The sequence below is a fragment of the Antrostomus carolinensis genome, unplaced genomic scaffold (genome assembly GCF_000700745.2).
Source record: "Antrostomus carolinensis isolate BGI_N321 unplaced genomic scaffold, ASM70074v2 scaffold11435, whole genome shotgun sequence".
NCBI lineage: Eukaryota > Metazoa > Chordata > Aves > Caprimulgiformes > Caprimulgidae > Antrostomus > Antrostomus carolinensis.
In genome coordinates, this window is record NW_010318445.1 from 89,168 (window position 1) to 105,046 (window position 15,879).

The window sequence follows — 15,879 nt, forward strand, 5'->3', positions numbered from 1 at the left end:
GTTCACCTCACTTTGCTGTGAGGGTGTTTTCTGAGGCAGGACAGCCCCTTTGAGCAACCACATAGTAACCATGTACGCTGTACGCGTACATACCAGAGAAAACAAGTTTAGTTATGAAACGACTGTTAGCTGCCAGAGCACTGTAAACAGTGCTGTGCATGTTTGGGTTTTGTTTTGGTTTTTTTACACTGGGAAAATACCTATTAGCATTTTTTTAAACTGAATACTTTACTCAGATTTGTATTTTAAGTTAAATTGTATAGCTTCAAATGTGATCCAGAAAGGTAACTTGTTGTTCTACCCTTCTGTAGGTGTTGCATGTTTTCTTACAGTAATATTGCTGTGGCTTTATTAGCAGTAGCTTCTGTAATAGGTATACGGCAATGTAGTTGGTAGGAGTGGTCGAGCATCAGGAACAGTGTTGCTTTTTGAGGTTGTGTGCAGAATTTGGTTGCTCTAACCCTGAAAGATGTTTTGATGTTAAAAGCTGCCTGACTCCCAACCACACTGCGGTTAAGTTTTTATGAAATCCAGATGATTTGGAAGCAGCGTGTGCATGCAGTTTACTTTAAAAATATATCGCTTTTTGGGGGCTTTTGCATGTGGCTTCTGAGCCATCTGTGGGCCAGCACATTACTTCCTGTTTAATTTGGAGGGGTTTTTGTCTTTTGTGCAAAAGGGCTCTCTCTTTGTTTTTTTTTTTTTTCCTAGCAGTTTTCAAAGTTTAATAAAGCCTCTAAAGTAAATGGCAGTCGGAACAGCATAACTGATTACGTAAGAGTCTGAATATTGTATTGGTTATAGCTGGTGTTGATAAATGCTACACTGTGTCATAGCATCCAGCTCCGAGTTATCTTGATGGGTATCTTGGAAAATCCAGCAGACTAGGGCGGTAGTTGCTGTTGAGGGCTGAAAGAGAAGTGGAGAATTGTTTTTTTTCTTTCAAGGATCTGTAGTCCCGGAGATCAAAATGTGGTTTTCTGTTGTTGGAAGAACAGAATCCATGGTAAGTCTGTTCAGGTTTCTGTTGGGACTGTTTTTCTCTGAAGTTTTAAATACTATCCCTGTACTCTTTCCTGCTCTCTTGCTTGTTTAAACCTGCCAGTAGCTATTTGTTCGTGTAGCAACAATGTAATACAGCATGCAGTTAAATACAGTCAGATGTTAGTAGCTAACTTCCTAAAATCTAGAAAGAAAGAACTAATTTTTTTTATCTTTTTCTTCATATGCACTTCTCAAATTTGTGGAAGTGACTATTAATATTTAAAGTTTCAGTTGTGATAACTACTGTTTTACTGTGGCAGAGCATGGATAGCATGACCTGTGATCTGTTTACTTGTCATATTAGATGGCTTTAATCCAGGTTTCTATAAAAGTCTTATTTTCCCCTTATAAAGGTTAAGTAGAATAATTAAAATTGATATCCCAAACAGTATATATAAGATTCTTAATACTTTGTAGACCCTTCTGCAAAGACCAGAATATGCAAATACAATGCAGTTAGGATATCTCATGTTGAGTGCATTCACAGAGTAGAGCATTTAAATTGCTTAGATTGCTACTAGACAAAAAAAGGGATTCTTGTGTTCTACAGTAAAAATAGAGCAGGTTCTGTTGATTAAACTTCACATGCTGGTTATATTCATTAGTATGCTATGGTTTAGTTCTTTAAAGTATAGCAAACTTCTACTTCTTGCTCAGTCATCTTCTGTTACTATAACAGAAAAAGTTACCTTGAAATATATGTGTCTTAAAATACATATGTATATGCCCCTACTGGCATATAAATCAGAGTTTATTTTCTAGGGATTTTTTAACAGATGGTCAGATGAATTATCATCACAGTGCTTCCTTAAATAGGATGAGATGATGATAAGGTTTTTCTTTTTAATAGAAGCATTTCCACCCTGAGTGTGACAGTTCATCAATAAATATTCTGGGGAAGGGACTTACTTTTCTAAAAACAAATGTGTGGCATCTTAAACATAAATAATTTGTATTATTTAGCAACCTTGTTTATTCTTCAGGTTTAATTAAATCATCCTAAGTTGCTTTATTTTCTGAACTGTTTCTTGTCATTTTATATTTATCAGTCAATTTAAGGTGTTAAATGTAAGGAGGGTTTGAGAATACCAGGAATATCAATTTTGATGTGAATTTTTTCTGAAAGTTTGTTCTACAAATATCTTGTAGGTGATCTAAGTAGAAGGAACAGACTTAAACATTCATTTAAAAATCTTAATGTTGTGGGTTGTTTGTTTTTTTTTTTTTCCCCAAAAATTTAAAATTAGGCTTATAGTTAATAATACTAGTAGCATGATATACAAATTTGATTCTCTCTACTCTGTATTGCAAATAGAGACAGTTGGTGGGATTTTTTTTTTAACTGTGTGTTAGCTCTTGTGTTCTAAGTCTTAAGGTTTCTTAAGATTCCATATACTTTGATATCTGAAGTCTTCTTGTGTCTGTGCTTTCTAAGTATTTAAAGATATTTTCTGCCCCTTAGAAATTGTTTTGTTTTGGTTTTTTTAGTGTTCAATACTAGTTTCCATTAGCAGTCTGAACTACTGCTGTTGCCTTAACAGGCTTCTTAGGATGAAAGTGCAGTATTTAATTGGCATTTCCAGCACATATTTCTCATTCTCACAGGAATAAGTACGTAAGTTGCTAGTTTAGTCTTCATCATGAACAAATAAGTAGCTACATGTTAGCAATTTGCCTGTTTCTTGTTGATTCATAACTTCCAGCTGGGTTTTTGGTTAAATTTTGGTACCTTCTAGTTGTTCTATAAAATTCTGCTAGTGCTTTCATATGCTGTATAAAAACTAAAGCTTATGCCAGCACTGAGTGGTTTTTCTTCTCAGAAGCTATGAGACTGCAGCTCTGCCTAAGAAGAGTGTTTATGTCTTTTTTTTCTTTTTTTTTATTAGCTTGTATTTTGAGTGATACTGTAAATGGGTCACCCAGACATTTGTATTTAATGCCTTCTGGAACAAAGCAGGTTTTAAAATTCATGTGCCAGTTCCTCCTTGCACCAATGCCTTCTGTATGCGGGCACTTGCTAGCAAGCTCGCAAAAGTTATAGTGCACGTAGGCTTTAGCTAGAACTCCTCTACCAGGTTTCCTTCAGTTCTGGCATTCAAGTAACTTCCAAAATTCCATTTAGATACATGTTAATACAGCATTTTAATTTTAAGGTTTTTACTCCTGTTAATGAAAAAGACTTTCAGAAGCTGAGAATTTCTGTGTTTTCCTATATGATGCTCTCAGTTGAAGTAGAATTTTAGGTGCTTAATCGTACATGATAGTGTATGCACTGATACTGGATGAAGTAGTATCCATCTGAAACTGCAGAGCAGCATTATGTGGAAGATTGTGCTGGGAGGTGTTTTTCAGCTGTAATTTGTCCATAGCTGTAGAGCCAACAGCCATTTTCTCAAAAAAGTGTAGAGATATGGGGTGGGTTTTTTTCCAAAATAGATTGCCCAGTATGTCTTGTCTGTAAAGTCCTATCCACAGGCCTAAGTACCCTCACTGAGGCATTCGTTCAGACGTAGCTTAACAGGGAATAGTGTCACAGAATCCGCAATACAACCTGTAGATTGGTACGTAACTCTGAGTAGCCCTTAGTGTGTCACTTGCTGATAGAATATTTATAGCAAAGCTACATTAAAAAGTTAACCCTTGTTTGGGGAAGTAGAACTCAAGCAATATATTTTCTTGCGCTCAACAAAAGATTTTTTCATTTCTAACAAAAGAAAAATGGAATCAGGCAGGCTCATGTATTTAATTTCTTTTCTTAAAAATTAAGAGTGCTGTTATGCATTAGTAGAATATCATCTGAATCTTAAGTTGTAGCATTTATAATAATAGAGACTTCCTTTTCAGAAAGGTTAAGAAATACTAATGAATAAAACTTGTTTAGTCTTTTACAAATATCATATATGAAGCATTTTCCCTTTACTTGCCACTTTTCCTGTTTCTTGACAGCAAGAGTGAAGTACAATTAGGTAACAACTGTTGCATATTTGATTCCAGTCTCAGAATGAGACTTTAGGCAAATTACTTTAGCTAGTTTGTTTAGTTGCTTTGGTTTTCATCAAAGAAGATACCTTTGAGAAGCACTCAGTTTCCAGAGTGAGAGAGAAATAATGTGTTACAAACTCACATACTTCTGTCTAGCACAGAAGATGCTACAGGTATTTGTGTCACCATGCCTGCTTTCCATGTTTATCTAATGCCTTATTAAAGTTCCTGATTACCTTTTTTTAAAAAAAAAAAAAAAAAGGAAAAAAAAAAAAAGAAAAAAGACTACTACATACGCGCAAAGATACAGTACTGCATATTTTATTAATGCCATTTCTGGGTGTCCATTACAGAACATGCTGGGTTCTTTGGTCTTTTATCCTCTGGGAAAAGTATGCTTTATGAAGATAAGGAGTATATTCACTTGCTTGCTTTGTGTGCAAGTCAAATCTTGATTGCAAATATTCTTTTATAAAAAAGTTACAGGCAACCCTTATTCCATTAAAGAAAACAACAAAACTCTTCAGTCCTTTATATTTATTCCTTTTGAGGCTATTTGTAAATAGAGTTTCTGGATACACTGGATGTAAAGTTTCTAGGTATCGTATACTGAGGAATCTGTGATATTGTACTGCTTGCAATCTAGCTTTTTTTTTTTCTCTGAATAGTAAGACACTTATTTTTCAGCTGTTTTCCCACATAGTGCAACTTAAAGCTATAACAGAATTGTTCATAGAAGTTAAATGCTTGATGTCCTCCTGGAGGTGTTCAAGGCCACGTTGGATGAGGCTTTGAGCAACCTGGTCTAGTGGAAGGTGTCCCTGCTGATGGCAGGGGGGTTGGAACTAGTTGATCTTCAAGGTGCCTTCTAACCCAGACCATTCTATGATTCTGTGGTTCTATGAATGATGTGGATTGTCACCAAAGTTTGGTGCTCCACTACCTGTTTTGTTTAATTGGAAATGTTTTGCCCGCTTGTGACTGTAATTTGTCTGGCTCCAAAAATGTTTATTTTTTTTCCTCCCACCATGGAGGACAATGTGAGAGAGGAAAGCTGAAATTTACGTATGTGGAACATGGGTCAGTTTTAAAATCCTTTTCCAGTCAGGGTACAATGTGACTTATAGCAGCTGTAGCCACATCTAGCAGACCAGTTTTACATACAGTAGGCTGGTTCAACTCATTTATATTTGGAAATTATATAGGGCATGTGAGTAAGTATTTTTTCTAATGATGACAGATTTCCAAAGTCTCTACACTGGTCTTGAGGCAGCCAAGGCCTTTGCTTCTTCTGACAAAGCGAGTTTTTTCTGATCTCAAGTCCAGAGAAGTTTGTTTGTCCTCGCTGGAGGCAGGACCGGGAGCTGCAAAGTTGGTTTTTCTCATTCCTCTGGGCTGACAGCAAGTAGTTCAATGAGTCGTAGATACAGTATGTTCAGTACATAAAATAGATAAATATATACTCATCCAGATACAACCTACGAAATGCATGCAGCTTTAGGGAATGTGAGTGTTTGGGTGATCAGAAACCTTTCCTTTTGCCTCCTGGAGAGTACATTTGTAAACTGGCTGCATAGTTTAGTAAACTGGTATTCTTTAAAACACTTACAGGCTTGGGTTATTTGAATGCTTCTAGACTAATTACTTGCCAGGGAGGTCAGACTGAGACTTGATTCTGTTGCATAGACTTGCCTTTAAGGATGTTTACATAGAAGATCTCTTAAGTTTTTAGAAACTGAAATCAGAGAACTAGCCTTGATAAAAATCAGTAAAATCTACTCTGGGCGTAGGCAGATAAAAGATTAAAATATTTCAGTCCTGATGGCTGGTATCAGGCTTGAGAGCTACATTTCTATCCTTTTTTGTTTAAAGACATTTTAGTTGCAGGGATTGATTCTGGTTTTAAACTGCTTCGGTTTTGTAAAATACAACAGAAACTTAACAAAAAAGGCTGATTTGGGGAAACAGTGTCATCCTTGAAATGCTGTGAGAGATAAACAGGTCCTAATATTTCAGCAAGGTATATTTGTGTATGTATATACATACACGTATATGTGATATCTACATTATTAAAATGCAATTGTTTTAAATGTTTGCATAATTATGCAAAATCCAAGAAAGTCTGGAAAATTATTTGTGTTTTAAAAATCTCCAATGGTTTGTGAACCATTGGAGTGTTTTGACAGGTAGTCTTCGTATCTGAAGCCACTTAATTGAAGTATGACTTTGAAAAGGTTGGTAACCATATGACTTTTTTTTGTGGATTTAGTCAAACTGTAATTGGAAAGTGAAGGATACCTTCACTTCAGGACTACTTTTTTCGTATTACTATTTATGTAAAGCTTGAAACCATTTAAATAGTCATGTATTTAAGACAGAAATCTTCAAATCAGTATTGAAAGGTCATTAGGAAGACTTTCTTGCATTTTATGTAAATGAAAGTAGCTTTTAATACATGTAACATTTTAAAAAAACTTGTTATTGAAGAGTGGGGTTTTTTTCTTTAATCAAACATGATTCTGACAGTCTTTATTGGAACCTGTTTATTGCTTCAGTTCTATTGGGAGTGATAAACAAAGTATATGGAGCTAAACAGGTATGGGCAGATGATGGTTTAGAACAAGTAATGACAAGGCCTTGCTGTCAGTTGTCTGGAGCATTACCGGTTTGGTTAGGTGCCGTACCTGCAGGTATGTTTTGCAGATGCATAGTTTTTTCTTAATTACTTAATAGTACAATTTTACTGTCATTCCTAACAACTGGAAAAGTGTTTTTGTAATAGTTTTCATAGTTTTAATTCTAATAGTAGGTATTGAAATAACTAGGTCATCCTACAGATTACTAAAACTTCAGGAATGTTACTAACTTCAGTTAGTGCAGCTAGTTTGTGATCCACCTAAGCCAGCTGTGGGGCATGATGTTTGAGAATGGGAGTAGATGAATTATTAAGGGGTTATTACCTTGTCAACAGTTGGACCTTCATTCCCACTCTGATACCTTTACACTGGCATAAAGCACCCCCAGCCCATCACGCCACTGGGGGCAGGTCCCCGCGTGGCGTGGGTGACTCGCTTGGGAACCCAGCTGCGTGGTGATGCTCACTAGAAGGAGCTGCCTGTTGTTTCCAGTATGCCATTATGGCTTCTCTATCTGATGATTCTATCTGATGTTCCTGTTCTTCAAACTACTACTTTATATACAGTTGCGCCATATGGTGTGCTCCAGTTTTATGGCTGATGTAATGTACGTGAGCCAAATCTTCCTCTGTGTGTTACTGACAAGAAAGTCTTATAAAACTCATCTTGTGACATAGCAACACTAGCAATAAAATGTGTTCTCCTTAAATGTTTTCTTTAATTCTGTAAATTTTATTAATTTGTTACTACTGTAGTCTTGTACATCCTTAACTTTACAGTCTTCTGATGTAGGAGTAGTTGTTTCTTTTTTCAGATCAGTGTAGTTTATCTTGTTCTTTTCCTTCCTGGTCTGATTACTCCACAGAAATGGTTTTTGGGGGGTTTTTTAATGCTGCCTCTTCTGTTTCTATAGGTCTTGTAGTAAGTTTTGAAGCAAATGGAATATTTTGGGTGCAGTCCTGTTAGAGCAAGGAGGGGCTTGCAAAATAACACTAACTGTGAAACAAGTATGGACACTGATGTGTTGCTTGATAGATGGCCCAGATGATAGGCGGATGTGATAGAAAGTGGTTTCTTGTTAGACTGTTTCAAAAGCGGAGATTAGATTGCATTATCTAACTTGGTCTTTTGGCTTCTTAAACATGACAGAATTTTTGTAGTCAAGCAGGCTTAAAAGGGGCAAATACCACAGGTATGAAATCTTTGCATACCTTTGGCTGCCATGAATCTCAGTGAGCTGAGCATATTTTTGTATTTTTTTCTTTTGACACATTAAATGCATGATTGACTTTGCTGTGTTCTATCAACTTTGTTTTCCTTCCATCTTCCCACTCCCAGTGAATTTACAGATTTTTTTTTTTTTTTTCAACTTACAGTCTGTGTGGTTTGAAGAGTGGGAATCCCATAAATAAACCTAATATTTGGAAGGGTTTATTACTTCACTTTCAAGGTGCTCTTTTAATGAAGGAATCTAGTGTTGGATTCCTTTTCTTTTTCTTTCCCCTCCCTGCCCTGTGTCAGTGCCATCCATGACTGATACAATATATAGTATCAGCATTACTTCACCAGAGCTGTGTAATTTTGAGGACTGCCACAGCTACATGAGTTTTCAGAACTTTTCTAATCTCTCGGGCCCTTCAGGAAAGTAATTCAGTCAATTAATTTGTTTATTCAGTAAATTCTTTACTGAATTCCTTTATATCTGGTGATGTGCCCTGGGATACTATCTTATGTTTCTCTAGTTGTCCTAGTGCTTATTTAGAAGACATTTATAAATGAAAGTTTACAGAGTTTTTGTTACTACTTAATTAATTTCCCAAATATAAGTACTTAACAAGTACTTTTTCTGAATTAATAGGGAGTATATATGTATAAAACCATATACCTATATATATATCAATGTCATTGAATGTAATAAAAAAAATGTAAAAGGGTTTTGTCTCTCGGGTAAGATTTTAATGTAGCCCCTTTTTTGTTGGCTCCAGTCTGCCTGAATTCATTAATCTAAGAGATGGAGAGTTTTTTGAATGAACTGAAAGTGCTCTGCAGTTCTTGGTTGTATTTTTAGATTAAATTCTGTTGATATCGTAAATGTATTGTTGTTTTTGGGTTTTTTATTCTATGTGGTGAAGGAATGATAAAACATCCTCTGAAACAAATTATAACTACTGCTAATTTTTCTCTCTTACACGTGTAAGTTACTTATTTCTTGTTTGTGAAATCCTCTGCAATTTTAATATTTACCTGTTCCCGTGTGGTTTGGGAATATAGTCTGCAATTTTAGTTTTTTCTTCTAACAGGTCAGGGGTTTTTGCTTTGAAAATAATTGATTTAGGAAGTTGCATAAGTATTTTATAAAAAATTAAATCTTTAGGTACTAGTGTGGGCACATCAACCTTTTACTGATAAATTTATAGTGTTTTGGGGTTGAATTACACTATTTATGTATTTTACAGTGTTTGGGAAATGAATTGCAATATTTGTTCCATATGCGGACAATTCAGTGTCAATCCATGTGTAGAGTCTACCCAGACTTTTAAGAAGGTCCTTTGTCAATTCAGCTACAAATCACCAGAAAAATAAGTGTCTCTTGTGTTACAGATTGGAACCTAGCTGAACATTGTTGAACCATGCTTATACTAAACTAGGGCCTGATGAGTACCACTTCAATAATATGAAGTTTCCATTTAATTTCAAAAGAAGAGTTAGATTTGCATGGACTGTGCAACCCTTGAGCTATGAACAGTACTGATGTGAAACTTCCAACAATCATCATCATCCAAATGTATAATAAACTTAACAAGCCTCTCTGTTTTATTTCCTTGCTTTTATTTATATCCCAAAGTTGTAATTTTAGACTCTATCTTGTAAACTTTTTCAGAACTGGTTTTTGTTCTGTGATAAGAGCTATTTAAAACTAGGCTACTATGACAAAAATAAAGTTATTTCTCTTTTATGAAAGCTTACCTGCCTTTCTGTCCCACGTTAAGTATTGTTACAGAGTGTATGTGGGCCACACAGATGCAATAAAACCAGTTCTAAAGGAAATAGAACTTCTGATGAGTTTTAATTGATGGATTTATTGATAGTGTTTCAGAACTCAGTGTCTTGCTTATCTTCTTGACCTGTAGCTGCTTTTGTTCTTGCTTTGTTTCTTGGAGGAGGATTCATTGTTTATTTATTTTTTTATGAGGTAGTCTGGTCACTTAAACAAATATTTTCCTGTACATTCTCTTCTTCATTAAGATTTAGGATAAAGACCTGAGTTACCGTTCTAAGCAGACTTCTGTATACAGAAGTATTCTGTTTGCCTTCCCCTCCCAAGTAGGATTAGAAGATCTATTAAAATTCCATCTAAGTGTGAGAGAATGTTCCCCATTGTCATAGAGTTCCTGCAGCAACCTGTAAGTCACAGCAAATTTAGGATTATTCTCATAGTCTGACTAAATTTATGTGTAAGCCAAACTTGCAAATGCAATATGTTAACATCTTTAAACTTCTGCTGTTTTAAAACATTAAATTACTTCTTAAGATAAGTGTAAAATGATAAAAACCCCTCTTACACATTGTTTAATTGCAAATAATGTGGTTTCATTCTGAGTACTAGACCTAATAATTGTTGTCAGTTTCCCACATGTGTTGGCTATGTACATCCATCATAAAGATGAATAAGCTCAAGCATGGAGAAGGTGATTTTCAGGAATCTTTTGATATTTTTACTCAGAGAGGTAATTAAGCTTCCTGGGGTAAAAATGGGGACGTTTTTATCCTATTGTATAATTACATTAGTAAAGGTGTTCTGTTTTGTTTTGTTTTTTTTAACAGGATGTATCTACTTCAACTCAAGATACTCCATTCATCTCCATCCCTTGCTAAAGTTAGGATGATTTGAATCCTTTGTGTTTAGGAGGAGAGTGGGTGGGCTTTGTCAAAATTGGGAAGTGTCTTTTGGGTGCATTTGCCATGCAGCTATAAAGAGCTTAATATTAAGATGAACTTCAAATGTTTGCTAAAATCAGTGTTCACCAAATAGTGGAGTCTGAGGCTGCAGCAGAGAAACACTGTTTATTTTATGTCATGCTGTTTTAACCCATTTGGGAATTACCTGAGCAGTGTTTAAACTGAAATATTCTCTGTTAGGTCAAACTCCATTGGTATTTTTTTAATTGCTCATGAAAAAGATGACTTCCCTGCTGGAAGTTCACAGGTGTGGTCTAAACATAGAATCATAGACTGGTCTGGGTTGGAAGGGACCTTAAAGATCATCTACTTCCAACCCCCCTGCCACGAGCAGGGACACCTTCCACTAGACCAGGTTACTCAAAGCCTCACCCAGCCTGGCCTTAAACACTTCCAGGGAGGGGGCATCCACAGCTTCTCTGGGCAACCTGTGCCAGTGTTCACCACCCTCAAAGTGAAGAATTTCTTCCCAATATCTAATCTAAATCTACTCTCTTATAAATCTACTCTTATAAAAAGTCCCCCCCCAGCTTTCTTGTAGGCCCGGGTAACATAAGAACAATTTACAAGGGTAAATTGTCCTTATGTTAAAAAGATGAACAAACCCTGGCTCTTCTTTTCCTTCTTAAAGAGGACTTTTGGCTTTAAAAAGCTCAGTTCAGGGTATGATGTGAAAAGCCTACCTGATATTTGTCCTATATATTCACGTCCCCTGAGGATGACACAGTACACAGTTGCTGTAACCCAATAAAAGTTGGCAGAGGAGCTTAACAAGAGTAATGTCACCCTCCCTTATTGATCCCACCCCTCCCTGTGTGGTTATGAACAGTCGTGCTGCGCTGTAAACAATTGGAGGAAGCTGATTTGGTTGAAGACACGGGTTTTATTTGGGAGGAGGGGGGCTGGGGACAGGGGTCAGCTTCGCCTTCAGCCAGGTCTATGATGGGACCTGCCACGGCACAGTGGTGCCTGCACAGGTCCAAGTGCAAGCCAGTGTGGGAGCAGGCTGGTGTTTAGTTTTTGGGTTTTTTTTCTGACACTCTGTATGAGTTTAATGGTAGTATCATCTAATTAATTTAGTATAACAGTATAGCAATTAATTTAGTATAACATTTAACTTAGTATAACATTTTTTTAAAAAATACTGAAATGTGTAAATAGTGCTCCACTGCTGATCTCCAAATTTAGTTCTCTGTGCTTTGTGCAGTTTATATGGTCTAGGTTGATATTTCATAATGATTATTTACCTGTATTATAAAAGCACAGAATGGAAGTGTTTCTCATGTTGAAGTTTGGATCTAATGTACTTGAGGTTAGAATTTTTAAATATCGTGTTCCCTTTCTTCAGTCCACAATTCACTGTTTGTCTAATTCTGATCAACTAATACCTTCCTTATAAAACTTTTTTCCCTATGGTTCTCTGCTTTGGCTATGCATTGTAACAACAGATACCATTTAGAGCTAAACAAAGGAGGCCTTTAGAGTAGAGTGTTAGGCTGATGCAGTTCAGGTCTGGAATATTGTCACTCACGTGAACTGAAGCAGCAATAGTAGGTTTGTGGGTTTTTTCCAGTTACGCACCTTGAAAATTTTCCTTAAATTATTACTTAAGGCTAAGAATTTCCCAAATTTTTCCTCAAAAGAGTACTATCATTTCACTTCCTGCAAGGATTGTGGGAGAAAACAGGTAGATTGGCAGCACTAGGAAGCCTACTACTGTGGATGAAGGGATGAGAGGCTGCTTGTTTCCCCCCAATCTAGAATTTACTGCATTGGTTTTCTGAAAATATTTGTAGGGGTTTTTGAGGTGATGAATTTGTGTATGTATATATGTATTTGAGAAAATGTGCTGTAAGTTTCTAGTAGGTTAATCTTGGCAGGCAGAATGAACTGTCTTTTTGTGCTGGCTACATATTTGCTTTCCACAGTTGTGCTCTTCTGTTTGGACTAGCAGTTTTACAGGTACACATGCTTTTGGTATTCAGGATTGGAGAAAGTAAAGTGAACTGAAAATAATGTTTACCATATTATTGTTACTGATACACGCATGTCATTGCTCTGTTTTGGTTTTGGTGATGTGGTATTGGTTATGTTGACTTTCACATTCCTTTGAAAGAAAAGCAGGTTAATAAGCAGTTTACAAAGAAACCTGTTTTATTGTAACATCAGTAAATGATAGGAGAAAAATCCACGTGGTGTGTATGAGAATTGTGCTCACTTTGGAGTTTAGTATGCATGTCTGACTACATATTAACATCCTTTTTGTGTCTTTAATTCTGTACATTTCCTTCTAAGGCAGTCTCCTGGAAGGTAGAACTGAAGCAAAATTAAGTCTGTTTCAATAGAAATTAAGAATTTGGATTCAAATTACTAAAAAGCTTAGGGTAAGATGATGAGTTAACTTTGAAGATGCCTAGTGAGAAGTCTTCCCAAGTGTAAGTGAGAGCACAGGCATGTTGTTAGAAACATATTAAATGGCATATGAATTAGGCAGAGAAGGAACTCATTTGTCCTAATAATATGTGAGTAGATGTGGTAGCTGATTTTTTTTAATGTAATCTGAATGGAGATTTATTTTAAAATAATTTTTTTATGCTTTCTAAAGTCATTAATTTTATATTAAGTGATATGACTCGGAGCCAACACATCTGCTCGTAACTTTTCTTAAAAAAACAGGAAAGGGATTGACAAACTGTGTAGGCTTCATGAAAACATGAAAAAAAGAAGGAACAGGGACTAAAATGTCAGCTACTTCAAACTGTAACGAAGAATTACTGTAAGGCTTGGAGTATAGGGACAGTTAGAGCAGAAATCCATCTCATCTGGTATCCTCCAGCTGTGGGATATTTAGCCGAAGAACATAACAAAACAAATGTAAGATGATTCCTTCAGATTCTAGCTTTCTGTAACTTCAGAATTTCTTTCACAGTGCATTATATCTGGTTTTTTGTTGTTGTTGTTGGTTGGGGGTTTTTTGTTTGGTTGTTTTTTTGTTTTTTGGTTGGTTTTTTTTTCCCCCCTGAAAGCCCTTGAAGGGCCATCCCATGCATCTGTGACCTTTTTTGTGCATGTTTACACTTTGGCATCTACAGCATTCTTGTTCCTCGCGGTTTCCCAATTTAATTATGAAATTCTGTGAAAAAAAGGTTTGGGTTTTGTTGTTGTTGTGGTGTTTTGTTTTGTTTTTTACTTTTTAAATATGCTAGCTGTGGTAGCATGAGTAAGAAAGATTTCTCTGTTGGATGATTAGAGAGACGATAAATAATCCAATCTGTGCCACTCATAATCCTGTAGACTCGCACTTCCTTGATTGTTGCTAAGCTGAGGAGTCTGTGTCTATTTAGTTGGTTCTCTCAAAAAGGCTATTCCATACTTCTGATCATCCTTGTTATTGTCTGAGCTTTGTGGTTCTGCTGGTGTCATTTTGTAAGGGAGTAATGAGGATTTTAAACAGTTTTCTAAATGTGAACCTTTTAGATTTTTAATGACCATTGTGGTTTCTGTTTTTTGTGTTTTACTATTAGTTCTGTTGATTTCCAGATGGCTCTGAAAACAGTGACTAAAAAGATCTTTCTTGAGAAGTTAAAGCCAGTTTAGAAACTATTATATGGTTATTTGTGCGATTGCAAATATTTATCTCATTACTATCTGCAAATCAGTGCACATATCATGGGCTTAAACAGAAGGTTTCAACTTCATTTAATGTGCACTAACAATCATAATCAAGCATCAAGAAGGTGATGTGTATGGATGTAGTGTCTAATGTAATTAATGAGTACCAGGTAAAGTTGCAATCTCAAAATTGTTTGGTTAATATCTGCACTGTTTTAAGTGGCAGTGTTCTTCCACAGATTTGCTGGTTTTACCTAATCTTTGAATGTATTAGGCAGATCTTTGTCTCAATTCCTGGACTCAAGGGGATGAGTTTCTTGCTAGCATCCTTTGAAGTTAGGACTGAATAAAAGCAGTGTCAGTCCCAGGTGGCTTCAGAGGCTTCTGGTTAGTCTTGGTCAGTCTGGCCTCCAAGAAAAGCTGCTGTTTTGTCCCTGCAATTCCATATAATTACATGATGCGTGAGGTTGTAACTACAAGGGTGGGTGGGTGGGTGAGTTGTTGTTGACTTTGGAAGTAAAGGAGCTTGCCTCTAGGTATATTTAGTGGTTCCAGGCAGAGGAAGGAGCACATAACCCAAATATCTTAATTTTCAGTTTCCAACAAGGGGAGGTGGTAATTGGTTCTTCCAAGAGTGCTCTGATGGGGACAGGTCCCTTACAAGGTTGGAGCATTAATTCAAATTTGCACAAGTTAAATAAATTTTTTCCCATCACTGTTGCTCCATTGCTTAGCATGATGTGATCCTTCTCCAACTCTTGGTTTTGACTTATTTGATAAATTCTGTATATGGTAAATTTAGTTACATTATTGTTTGCCCTTTTTCTGGAACATTTATGAGCATGGTGAACAGCATACTCATTAAGGGCTTCTCTGAAAACTTCTGTTCCTTGTAAAAACTTAACAGGTTCTTATCCATTGTTGGATCAGTTATTAATATACAAGGATATATTAGTCATCCTTCTAAGAAGTTCCCTCTTATTCCATGTCACCTTAAAGTCTTGAAGAACTCTTGCCTCGTATGTCTCGGAAGTCTACGTGTTCTGACAACCAGATCATCCTTCCCCATGTGCTTTTTGGTTGCTTGGGGAAAAAAATAGATCTGTGAAGCATGATTCCAGTTTTCATTATGCTTGTCTAGCTGTCTTCTGACCTGTGTTTCTCATAACTTGAACCAATTTTTCTGGTATAAAGGTAAAAATATTCTGCAGTTACATCAATGTTTCTTTAACGCCCTTCTTTAAAAAAAAAAAAAAAAAAAAAGTAACAACATTTTTTTTATTGCTTTTATATTCTTTCCAGACAAAGAAAGTGTCTTTGCTTCAGTTATTTATTGTGTTTTTTTTTTCCTTTTTTTCTCTAAGTATGGCTTAAGCAATTATTATGAAAAATCTGGACATGTAGAATGTTCATCTGGAATCATAGGACTTGAAAGGATTCCTTTTTTCTGGCTTTTAAGTAAAAAATTTGGGATTAACTCAAGATTAAATAAATAAAAATAGGTCTTTCACTTACTTAGAAAACCATGTATAACACTAGCTTTTGAGTAATCTTCACCTTGATTTTTATTTTACTTTATTGTAACAGTGAGAGTAATGAATGTTTTTGCTGCCAAAAGAAAAGAGTTGGAAAAGGTGGGGGGGGG

At 35.9% G+C, this 15,879-nt stretch overlaps 1 protein-coding gene across 3 annotated transcripts in view; it reads left to right on the plus strand.

Moving 5' to 3' along the window:
* The window catches only part of AFDN (afadin, adherens junction formation factor), a 92,282-nt gene that overhangs the window by 53,091 nt on the left and 23,312 nt on the right, over window positions 1-15,879 (plus strand). The gene's annotated exons all lie outside the window — the stretch shown is intronic.